At 61.0% G+C, this 12,182-nt stretch overlaps 1 long non-coding RNA gene across 1 annotated transcript in view; it reads left to right on the top strand.

The window, feature by feature from the left end:
• LOC103346834 (uncharacterized) overlaps positions 1 to 10,460 on the top strand; it is a 50,060-nt gene extending 39,600 nt beyond the window's left edge. Inside the window, exon 4 of the long non-coding RNA XR_016225700.1 lies at positions 9,470 to 10,460. This is a non-coding gene — a long non-coding RNA (uncharacterized LOC103346834). The remainder of the gene's footprint in view (positions 1 to 9,469) is intronic.
• Positions 10,461 to 12,182: the final 1,722 nt, after the last annotated feature.

Below are 12,182 nucleotides of genomic sequence, written 5' to 3'. Positions count from 1 at the left end.
CCCGGGGTTTCTGAATGAATGCGTAGCGCATCAGGCTCAGAAGGGCAGCCAGAAGGGATGCCTACCGGGGCCGTCGGGATGCCAGCGTGGCAGGCGGCAGCTTCACCCACCACGTCACAGTGCTGGCCCCATGGCAGCCTCTTAAAAGCCAGAGAACGTGTGGCTGGGGAGGGGCCTGGGCCCCCCTCCACACACAGGAGGGAAGCATGACCACAAGCAGTCAGGACGAGGGAAGATGTGCGTTTCCTGCGGGACACGGCCGAGGACGTGTGTGGGCAAGGCCTCATCACAGCTCCATTCCTGCCAAAGATGCTGAGGCCGGGGACCCCGCGGAGGTGCCTGCTGGCCTCCTGGTGAGACCCTGGGTAAGTGGGCACATCACGGCCCACTAGGCGTGGCTGGGAGACAGCGCACCGGATCAGGGTCAGACGCAGGCGACCCTGGCGAGGAAGCTGCCGCGGCCGCTGGTGCTGAGGCCGGTGTGTGTGCTGCGGGCTGCTGCCTGCATCAGTGGCTGCTTCCACAGCAGGAGCCCGAGCGCCATCCCCGCAGAGGAAGGGCCTGGCCCTGGCAGGGTTTGTGAGCGGGCTCAATGCCGCTCAGCACCGGGCTCTGGCACCGGGACCCCAGCACCTGCTCCTGGCACAGGGGACTGAAAACCGTGGCCCTGCGTGTGGCCCAGCTGTGGGAAGGGAGTGACAGTGAAGCTCAGGGGAGGCACGGGGCGGCCTCTCATGCAGAGGAGAGGTGGAAATCCAGGAGAAGGAGGGCTGTGCCAGCTGCTGGGGAGAGCGTGAGGGCCGGCGGGCATGTGGGAAAGAAGGTTCTAGAAAGGGACGTGAGAAGAGCAGGCAGTGGGAAGGGCTGAGGAGGGCACGGAGGGTGGCAGTCAGGACGTGGCGGGGCTGGCACTGCATGTGTGGTCAGTCATGCCTGGACTAGGCTCAGGCAAGGACGCGAGGAAGCTGGGAGCCTCCCGCCCCTCTGGTTTTCAGGCGGGATGGTTCCCTGGGCTCTGACCAGTGCATCACGGGGCAGTGGGAGAGTGGGCCTGGGTACTCCAGGCTGTGCTCTGGCCTTCTGCTGCTATCCGCTTCCCACACGGGCCTTTAGAGGGACACAGCCAGGCCTTGCTGTCCAAAGCTCCCAGCCACGCAGAAGCCACGCAGGGACGAGCCAGGGTCTCCAGAGAGATGGAACCAGCAGGACACACAGACACGGACAGGCACTGCCTTGGGGGCGTGGAGAAGTCTAGGACGTGTGATCTGCAGGGTGGAAGACCCCGGAGCCGGGGCAGCCGCTGGTGCCTGTTCCAGGAATGAAGGCCAAGAAGACGGACACGCGCGAGAGAAGTCGCCTGTCGTCTGTCCAGGCCCTCAGCAGATTGGGTGCCGCTTCCTGCCCTGGGGACAGTGCACCTTGCTGGCACAGGGAGACACCAGGCAGACACCCCGGTCACGTGCTTCCAGCTCTCGGGGCATCTGTAGCCCGGCCAGGTCGCCACGCGTAGTTAGCAGAGCCCTAGGCCGTGGGAGGACAGCGCCGAGCAGGGCACGGTTTGCCTACTGCAGAGCAGACGTTCTGCGAAGCCTCCTGCTAGTTACCTGCTGAGGTTGGTGGCAAGTGCTGCCCCAGAGAGCGGCCCCTGCTAAGTGCAGAGCCCCCCTACACCCTGAGAGGACCCCAGACAGGAACTGTGGGCCGTGAACAGTGGCTTTCAGCCCCCACCCACGTGGCTGCACGGCCACATTAGCTCCAAACAGGAAAGAAGCCGGGCCGAGTGTCAGGGAAATGAGGTCATTCCAGGAATGTAATTCCGAGCTTCTTCAGGGAGTCGTGAAAACAGGCATCACAACAGCCCAGGTTCCTCCTTAAAGAGAACAGCCCCTGCTGACAGGCCAGGCGTGGGGAGGGGTGGACCGTGGGGCAGAGGAGTGTAAGCGGATGTCCCTGCGACCTGGGCAGAGCCACGGGGCGGAGGAGGGGCAAGCCGCCAGGAGCCTGGCCGTTTCTCTGTGGGGAGCAGGTGGTTCCTTCCTGGGAGCCCCAAGGAGCCCGGAGCTGTCTGTGGCTCTGTTCGCCGGCTCTGCCCAGTGGACTCATCGGCGTGTGCCTGCGATTATCCTCTCAAGGGGACAGCTAAGCCGGCGGTGCTATTACGAGCTAATGGCTGAGCTAATGAGCTAGCTTGCATTCCTGTTTTTTGGGGTTCTGCTAATTTTACCATTGACCAGAAAGCTCCATGAAAGAACTGTTTGCCATGGCTCAGTATCACAACCTCTGATCGTCAGTATAGGGAAGGGCAGTGCGCAGAGGGCTGGGGCTGGGGCTGGGGCTGGGAGGAAGCTGCCCTCTCACCTCTGCCCACACTCAGTGACAGGATCCCCATCGCACACATGCCTGCTCGGTGCCCTAGTCCACCACTGATGGGACTCTAAGCCATGCAGAGTCCATGCCTGCCCTCTCTAGGCAGGGGATAGGTCTGTCCCGCCCACAGCTGGGTGAGGGGAGGAGGGAAACAGGCCCCGGGGACGCCTGGCTTCCAGGCTAGTGTTGCATGCCCTCATCTGAAAACCGTCTTTGCCAATTTATTGGTTCAAATGGCGTCTCATCGGCTCATAGAGACTTCTTTTGTTCCTGTTTGGGCTGCACACTTTTCTGCTGTGGGCCCCGTGCGTGGGGCTGGACTCAGGGCTGTGGTCAGAGGGCAGACGGAGTCCCGAGTGTCAGGCGCACCCTTCCCGGTGACAGCAGCACGGAGCTGACCCGGGACTGCACCGGAGATCTAAGTCAGCTCTGCTGGGACCTGGGGGCAGTGGTGGTGGTGGTGGAAGCCGGGACACGACAGGTGTGTGGGACAGAAGGGCAGAGAGGAGCTGTTCCAGGCCGGAGGCCCTGCAGACAAGACTCAGCCGGCATCCTGGGGTGGCGAGCGGCAGAGCCCCGCCACGCCTGCCCCACGGCTCCGGCTCCTCCAGAGCGTGGCTCAGAGCTCCCTTCCCAGAAGCCCCTTGCCCTGCAGCCCAGATGCAGCCTCCTTCCCCAGGCTCTCTGCACCTGGCACGGCCCCCAGACTCCCCCCCGCCCAGCTGTGCTGCACCTCCTTTCGGGGATTGTCCCCAGGAGGGATCCCCGAGGCACCTGACGCGCACCTGACCCTAGTGAGGGCTCAGCCAGGGTCTGTGAGACGGGTACTGTTGGGGAGGGACAGTGCCTCCTGCATGGCCCCTTGTTGTCCTCAGGACTAGGAGACAACGAGTGCCTGCTGTTTAGAGCCGCTGAATGTGCGGTGGTCTGTTGCAGCCACAACAGGAAACACACAGTGAGGGCAGTGCCGCCGAGGGTTGGAGTCAGCCTTCAGGCTGCTTCTGCGTTCAGCATGAGCCCAGCAGGGAAGGCCCCGATGCTTTTAGGACTCCGCGGAAATGTGTTTTGTTTAAAGATTCATTTACTGGGGGTAGGGCTGGGGTGTAGTTCTGCCTGTGGTGCCAGCATCCCATATGGGTGCCGGTTCGAATCCCAACTGCTCTACTCCCCATCCAGCTCCCTGCTGTGGCCTGGGAAAGCAGTAGAAGGTGGCCCAAGTCCTTGGGCCCCTGCACCCACTTGGAAGACTCGGAGGAAGCTCCTGGCTCCTGGCTTTGCCCTGGCCCAGCCCTGGCTGTTGTGGCCATTTGAGGAGTGAACCAGTGGATGTAAGACCTTTTTCTCTGTAACTCGGCTTCTCAAATAAATAAATAAATCTAAAAAAAAAAAAAAAAAAAAAAAAAAAAAAGCTCAGGGCTGGCGCTGTGGCTTGGCATAGCGGGTGGGGCCGCCACCTGCATTGTTGGCATCCCATATGGGCACTGGTTCTAGTCTCAGCTGCTCCACTTCCGATCCAGCTCTCTGCTGTGGCCTGCGAAAGCAGTGGAGGATGGCCCAAGTCCTTGGGCCCCTGCATCTGCATGGGAGACCCAGAAGAAGCTCCTGGCTCCTGGCTTCAGATCAACGCAGCTGCAGCCGTTGTGGCCAACAGGGGATTGAACCATCGGATGGAAGATCTCTCCCTCCCTCCCTCCCTCCCTCCCTCCCTCCCTCCCTCCCTCTCTCCCTCTCTCCCTCTCTCCCTCTCTCCCTCTCCTCTTTCTGTGTAACTCAGACTTTCAAATAAATAAATAAGTTTTTAAAAGGGCTCATTTATTTTATTTGAAAGAGAGAGAGAATTTTCCATGTGCTGGTTTGTTCCCCAAATGACCACACAACAGCCAGCGCTGGATCAGGCTGAAGCAGGAGCATCATCTGGGCCTCTCATGGGGGTGCAGTGGTGCACACACTTGGGCATCTTCCACTGCTTTTCCTGGCCGTTAGTGGGAGCTGGATCGGAAGAGGAGCAGCCGTATGGGATGCATGCTTCACAGGTGGAGACTTTACCCGCTGCGCCACTATGCCAGCCCAGAAATGTTTACTCTCAATTTCTCTTTTAAAATTAGCAGAACATGAAAGTAATCATCGATATAGAATAATAAATCCAGTTTGAATGGTATACAGCTTTATACACACATGGTCATAAGAAATCATTGAAAATGCGTTTTTGGAAGAAGGGGTGTGAGACGAGATGTCCCCGCATGTGAGGATGGAGCCCCTTGGGTGGGCGGGAGGCTCCGCTGGGCAGCAGATTCCCCGGCCATGTGTGTGTGCAGAGCGGCAGGCAGCTTCTGCAGGACCAGAACCTGTCTCCTTGGGTCTGGGCCATGGACACTTGGGGAGCCCCAGAGAGCTGGTGACAGCCCCTCCACCCCAGCTGCTCCTAGAGAGAAATCAGGGAACAGGTGGTTCCAGGCCCCACAAAACAGGTGCAGAGCCCAGAGCTGCTGCTGGAAGGTGATCTCAGAGCGGACTGCAGGCTCGGGCTGGCTGCAGAGTCACCTGCACACAGAAGCTGCACACGCTCGGAGGCCCCAGGCACAGTGGCCACGAAGTTGTCACAGGGAGATTTGCCAGACCCCAGTGGTGACACCTTCGCTGGTCCCCTGCCCGTGACCTGCTGTCCCCAGGACGGAAGGGCCCACCTGGACCCTGCCCCTCAGGCCGGGGCTTTGCTTCCCTGGCTCCTCGCATCCCTGTGCAGGGACGGACGCACTGCTCATCCCCCCTCGCCGTAGTCAGCTCCCAGTTCCTGAGCAGCAGCCGGGTACCTGCACCTTTAACAAGCCAGCCACATGCAGAGAGCAATCTCCTGGCACAGAAGGCAGGGCAGCCCAGGACCACACTGTGCCCTGGGTGGCTGCAGGCCCGTGGGGGCCATCTGCGAGGCTGCTGGGCAGGAGGCAGGAGACGGTGGGCAGGCCTCTGCGGCTGGGCCTCCCCAGGCTGCCTTTCCTGTCTCTCCTCCACCTCTTATTTTTTAAGGTTTGTTTATTTGAGAGGCAGGGTCACAGACAGAGGGAGAGACAGAGAGAAAGAGCTTCTATCCACTGGCTCACTCCCCACATGGCTGGAGCTGGCCTGATCTGAGCCAGGAGCCAGGAGATTATCTGGGTCTCCTATGTGGGTGCAGGGGCCCAAGGACTTGGGCCAAATTCTGCTTTCCCAGGCACATTAGCAGGATCAGAAGTAGAGCAGCCAGGACTTGAACCAGTGCCCATATGGGATGCTGTTGCCACAGGTGGAGGCTCAACCTACTATGCCACAGCACTGGCCCCCTCCCTCCATTTTTCTGAAAAAAAAAAAAAAAGTTTTCATTTTATTTGAAAGGCAAGGAGACAGCTGTTTCATGTACTGGTTTGCTCCCCAAATGCCTGCCACAGCCAGGTCTCCCATGTGAGTTGATAGGAGCCCAAACACCCGAGGGGCCACCTGCTGCCTACAGGGTGTGTGTCAGCAAGAAGCTGGAATCAGGGTGTGGGTGTCTGAGCTGTGACTTCGCTGCCACACCTGCCGCCTGCCCCTCCTGTCTCCCTTTCTTGTGGTGTTGGGCTGCACTGGGCAGCAGAAAATGACCAAGGTTGTGACAGACAGACTGCGGAGTAGCAGACGTGTGGACCTTGTGAGAGCAGCCGAGGGGGCAGGGCGGGGGAGTCCCTGGTGCTGCTTCCCCCGTGCCCCCTCTGCCCACTCCCAGGCCCCTGTCTGCTCCCTCATGGGCAGGACTGAGCAAGTGGGGCTGCGTGTCTGAGTGTGGGCCAGCCTGGGGACCACTGCTCCCTCCTGCATGTGGCCTGCACCGCGTCCTGTAGGAGGTGAGGGGTGTGGGGGAGCACTCTGGGAGCCAACACTGGGAGCTTGGGCTGGGGTTGGGTTCTGAGGCCTGAGCCCAGCATCAGGGCAGCCCAGCTCTCAGCACTGAACCGCACAGTTCTCCCTCTCCATGCAACACCAGGCCAGGCTCTGGTGGACACAGGGGCCAGGTCCAGTCGGCCGTGGCAGGGAGGGGGCGCTGAGGGACTGGCAGGGAAGCTCTGTCCCCTGGGTTAGTGTGTGCTGTGACCCAACCCTTTCCCCCTCAGGGTACCTGACAACCACACCAGTGACTGACACCACGGGCAGATGGCACAGGGTCTGCGGAGCCCCCATGGTTTGCAGGGTGGAGATAGGCCACATGGTCTCTGTGCACTTGGCTTGTCCTGGTGGTGCCCCTGGCACCAGACATGTCTTCCTGGGGACGTGTGGGCGCCTGGCACCCTTACACCCACCCAACCCCCAGCACCACCAGCAGAAACACAGCTCTACACTATACCAGGCACGAAAGCACGTCCACTGATGCTCTGGAAGTAGCCAGTGCCCGTGGACACTCCGGAAGTAGCCAGTGCCCGTGGACACTCCGGAAGTAGCCAGTGCCCGTGGACACTCGGGAAGTAGCCAGTGCCCGTGGACACTTGGGAAGTAGCCAGTGCCCGTGGATACTTCAGAAGTAGCCAGTGCCAGTGGACACTCTAGAAGTAGCCAGTACCCATGGACACTCTGAAAGTAGCCAGTGCCCGTGGACACTCCGGAAGTAGCCAGTGCCTGTGGGTCACTGTGGTGCCCAGGCAGGGTCCTCCTCCTCCAGAATGGTGGCCGGTCCACTCCCTGTGCTCTACTTATCTGGGACAACACGAGCAGGCCCAGAGGTTCCTCCTTCACCACTGTGTGGGACAGCTCAGCATTTGGGCTGCCCCACTGTCTGTCCACGGGAGTTTTATGTGTGTGTGGTGGGGGGTGGCTCCTTGCCCTTCTTGGGCCTGTCTCGAGGGCCATCTGCCCATTGGCTTTCCAGTAGCTTCCACTCTAAGCTGAGCTCTGAAGTGAGCCCTTGGGAGGTGCACCCCTGCCAGAGCTCTCTGAGGCAGAGGTCTTGGTGCCCATCTCACCTGCAGTGCCCTCCAGGGGTCCCCCACGGTTACCACAATCAGCTGGAGGTGAGGAAGGTCTCCACCCCTTTCCACTGGGAGATGCAGACCCAGACCCCAGGGGGGCTGTTAGAGGGTCCCACCTCTGAGAGAGAAACCACTTGTCACTTAGGGAAGGGAGCACTTGGGGACAACAGGTTCAGGGGAACTGGCATGGGGGAAGGGGATGTGCAGTGAATGCCCAAGCAGACCCTGGAGGTGAAAACAGAGGCCATTGGGAGGTGAGAGCTGAGCCCTAGGAGGTGAGAACAGAACCCTGGAGGTGAGAACAGAGTCCAGGAAGTAAGAACAGAGCTCTGGAGGTGAGAGCAGAGCCCTAGGAGGTGAGAACAGAGCCCTGGGAGGTGAGAACAGAGCTCTGGAGGTGAGAACATAGTCCAGGAGGTGAGAACAGAGCCCCTGGGAGGTGAGAACATAGCCCTGGGAGGTGAGCAGAGCCCCTGGAGGTGAGAACAGAGCCCTGGAGGTGAGAACAGAGCTCTGGAGGTGAGAACAGAGCCCTGGAGGTGAGAGCAGAGCCCTGGAGGTGAGAACAGAGCCCTGGGAGGTGAGCAGAGCCCCTGGAGGTGAGAACAGAGCCCCTGGAGGTGAGCAGAGCCCCCTGGAGGTGAGAACAGAGCCCTGGAGGTGAGAACAGAGCCCTGGAGGTGAGCAGAGCCCTGGAGGTGAGAACAGAGCCCCCTGGGAGGTGAGAACAGAGCCCTGGGAGGTGAGAACAGAGCTCTGGAGGTGAGAACATAGTCTAGGAGGTGAGAACAGAGCCCTGGGAGGTGAGAACAGAGCCCCCTGGAAGGTGAGAACAGAGCCCTGGAGGTGAGCAGAGCCCCTGGAGGTGAGCAGAGCCCCTGGAGGTGAGAACAGAGCCCTGGGAGGTGAGCAGAGCCCCCTGGAGGTGAGAACAGAGCCCTGGGAGGTGAGAACAGAGCTCTGGAGGTGAGAACATAGTCTAGGAGGTGAGAACAGAGCTCTGGGAGGTGAGAACAGAGCCCCCTGGGAGGTGAGAACAGAGCCCTGGAGGTGAGCAGAGCCCTGGAGGTGAGCAGAGCCCCTGGAGGTGAGAACAGAGCCCTGGGAGGTGAGAACAGAGCTCTGGAGGTGAGAACATAGTCTAGGAGGTGAGAACAGAGCTCTGGGAGGTGAGAACAGAGCCCCCTGGGAGGTGAGAACAGAGCCCTGGAGGTGAGCAGAGCCCCTGGAGGTGAGAACAGAGCCCCCTGGAGGTGAGAACAGAGCCCTGGGAGGTGAGCAGAGCCCCCTGGAGGTGAGAACAGAGCCCTGGAGGTGAGAACAGAGCCCTGGGAGGTGAGAACAGAGCCCTGGAGGTGAGAACAGAGCCCCTGGAGGTGAGAACAGAGCCCTGGGAGGTGAGAACAGAGCTCTGGAGGTGAGAACATAGTCCAGGAGGTGAGAACAGAGCTCTGGGAGGTGAGAGCAAAGCCCCTGGGAGGTGAGAACAGAGCCCCTGGAGGTGAGAACAAAGCCCTGGAGGTGAGAACAGAGCCCTGGGAGGTGAGAACAGAGCCCCCTGGAGGTGAGAACAGAGCCCTGGGAGGTGAGCAGAGCCCCCTGGAGGTGAGAACAGAGCCCTGGAGGTGAGCAGAGCCCCTGGAGGTGAGAACAGAGCCCTGGGAGGTGAGAACAGAGCCCCCTGGAGGTGAGAACAGAGCCCTGGGAGGTGAGCAGAGCCCTGGAGGTGAGAACAGAGCCCTGGAGGTGAGCAGAGCCCCTGGAGGTGAGAACAGAGCCCCCTGGGAGGTGAGAACAGAGCCCCCTGGAGGTGAGAACAGAGCCCTGGGAGGTGAGCAGAGCCCTGGAGGTGAGAACAGAGCCCTGGAGGTGAGCAGAGCCCTGGAGGTGAGCAGAGCCCCCTGGGAGGTGAGAACAGAGCCCTGGGAGGTGAGCAGAGCCCCAGGAGGGATTGCAGGGGGAGTTTTCCTTGTTCGAGTTGCCCAGCCTGCCCTGAGTGTTGAGTCCTGGCCACAGCACCTGTCTTCCCCGTCTCTGACCCAGACTTAGCAGGGTCTGGTCTGTGTGTGTGTGTGTGCGTGTGGCCACATGACTGGTGTCTGTGAGACGGCCCCTCCTTCGCTGTCCCTCAGCAGCCGGCGGAAGGGACTCCGAGCGTGTGCGCCCGTTGGAGTCAGGACAGCCTAATTGAAGGCCCGTCTCCGTCCAGACTCCAGGAATTACAGCCCAGCGCCGGCACTTTCATTTCTGAGCTCCTGTTCCGTAATTAGAGCTTGAGGAAATGGCACACCGTACGCGGGAGTGAGTCTGCCTGCAGCCGGGACAGTCATCCTGGAAGGAGGAGGTCCAGAGCTCAGACGCGGAGGCACAGTGCGGGCCCAGAGCGCGTGCCTGCAGGGCGGAGGGTGGCTCCTCTCTGGGGAACTGGTTTCACTGCCCCGAGCACCTGCAGCTGCTGCTGGCTCACGCAGGCCCTGTATAGAGGGACCACCAGGAGCCACGGGAAGAAGTCCTCGCGGGGTTGTGGAGGGACGCGGTGTGGTCAGAGCAGAGGACTGGTCGACGCCCACCCGGGCAGGCCCCTCTGCTGTGTCCCTTCCTTCCCCTCCCTCTGCCTGTCTTCCGCACACTGCTCCCAGTGCCCTCAGCCCCAAGCCCTGTGGACTAGAGGCAGAGCTGGCCCAGCCACTGCTGAGGCAGAAGGACCGTGACCTGGGGACTGGGCTGACGTAAAAGTCCCTGAAAATTCACTGCAGACGGGTCCTGTGCTGCAGCAGGTTATGCCGGTGCTCAGGATGCCCACATCGCATGTAGGGGTGACTGTTCAAGCCCCAGCTGCTCCACTTCCAGTCCGGCTCCTGCTCCGTGGACGATGGCCCAAGGACTGAGGTCCCTGCCACCCATCTGTGAGACCCAGATGGGGTCCTGGCTCCTGGCTTTGGCTTGGCCCAGCCCCGGCTGCTGCACATTTGGGGAATGAACCTGTAGATGGAAGATGGGTCTCTCCCCCCCCCTCCCCACCTCCTTCTCCCTCCCCCACCCCCTCTACCTTTCAAATAAATTTTTAAATTAATTCAAAGGAAAATGAGGTCAGTAGCCTCTCTGCAAAGAGGCTTCGCCTGGGACGCCAGCAGCCCCGTGGCAGATGCAGACAGGGTGCCTGCCTGCTCCGCGGGCTGCCTGTGCTGGGCCAGCAGCTCCACTCCGTGGGTGGCCCGGCCAGACACACGGAGCAAATGGATTGCAAAGAAGCGGCGAGTTGCATCTTTCTGAATTCCACTTTGTGCTTTCCTCTCCATGTGAACACTTAATTGCCGCAGAAACGCTCAAATTACCTTTTCCTGGTATCTGCTTGCGCAAGTCCGGGCCATTGGAGCGAGGCAGTGAGCCATAATTTCCTCCCCAGAACCGTTACCGCCACCCTCCTCGGTCCCAGCCTGCTTGCTCTTCCCTACGAGGTCCCAGGTGCCTGTCAGGGCCCGGCTCAGCACCCCGCCACCCCCACACCACACAGGCCCGTTGGCGCCGGCCACTTTCTAGGCCTGCAGGCGGGTGGGTTCTGTCCACGTGGAGAGTGAGGGAACTGGTGTGTTTCATCCGTGGCCGCCCCCACAAAGCAGCCGGGGTCTCTACAGGACTGGGGCAGCTTGGAATCATCCAGAGAGGTGACCGGAGCGTCTTGTGGTTGCTCGGGCCCCTTCTCCGGGGTTCCGGAGCCTTTCAGCATTACGAAGCAGGACCTCCGTCGATGCCGATGCCACAAGTGAGCCGCACCTGGGTGGTAAATGTGGCTTCGCTGAACTGAGTTTGCCTAAAATCTCATTTCCCTGATGAGCAAGGGAGGAGGTGTGGAGACGGCCCTGAGCCTCCCCCAGCCAGCAAAACAGTTCCCTGGAGGTCTTCCCCGGGGTGAAGGGAGTGTTGGGACAGGGGAGCCGGGGGCCCTGCGTGGGCCCTGCAGCCTCAGGGAGTCCTTGGCGTTGGTGAAATGGAAATCAGCCGTGAGCCAGAGTTGCACTGAGGGAGGCGCGAAGCCTAGACTGTGGGCGGCCCCCAGTGCCGGGTCCTGTGTGCTCGTGTGTGGGCAGGACGCTCTTGTTCTGAGGTAGTGGTGGTGACTTCTGGGAATCGGGCACCTGCCCCTGTTTGGTAGGTGGCCCTGGGAGTGTGAATTGTCGGGGCGAGGGGCTGGCTTACAGGGCGCAGTGATGGGGCTGGAGGTTGTGCCGCGCTGCCTCCACCTGCCTGGAGTCTGTGTCTTTGCCCGGATCGTTTTCTCTGGGTGGGTGGAGCTGGGGCCTGCTGCACCCCCCCCCCCGCCCCCACATCACCTCGGCCTGGTCTTGGCTGCTGATTTTCACCTGGTGGGGAGGTGGAGGCGAGGCCTGGGAGGAGGCTCCAGGCACAGCTCGCAGGGGGATGCTTGGGCAGGCGTGGGGTCTCGGATTGCCCTGAGCTTATTAGCCAAGCTTTTTTAATTTTTAATTTCAGTTTCTGTGTTTCGTGATGCCTCACTGACCAGGGCAGGGCGGCCCAGCCTGAGACAGCACAGGGCTCCCTGCGCACACACTTTCCCCAAGCAAATCAGCGTGGCTTGTGGGCCCTCCTGGTCCTGGAGAGTCACCCAGAGCTGGAGGCCTCGGCCTGCCCACAAGGTGATGTTATGCCGGCCGAGGCCGCCAGACTGTGACAACCAGCGCCCCCTGGTGGCCCAAGTTCCCTTCACCGGGAGAGGAGCCCAGAGAGGACAGGCAGGGCCGGGAAACCCAGGGATGGAGCCCGGTGTCTGCCCAGAGGGAGGAGCCCTGACTCTGACTTCACCTTGGGCCTCACGGAGCACCAGGC

The sequence above is a fragment of the Oryctolagus cuniculus genome, chromosome 19, assembly GCF_051225735.1.
Source record: "Oryctolagus cuniculus isolate XC-2025 breed Fujian yellow rabbit chromosome 19, ASM5122573v1, whole genome shotgun sequence".
Lineage (NCBI taxonomy): Eukaryota > Metazoa > Chordata > Mammalia > Lagomorpha > Leporidae > Oryctolagus > Oryctolagus cuniculus.
The sequence above is the reverse complement of the archived record's forward strand: the minus strand, read 5'-3'. Positions and strand labels throughout refer to the sequence as shown.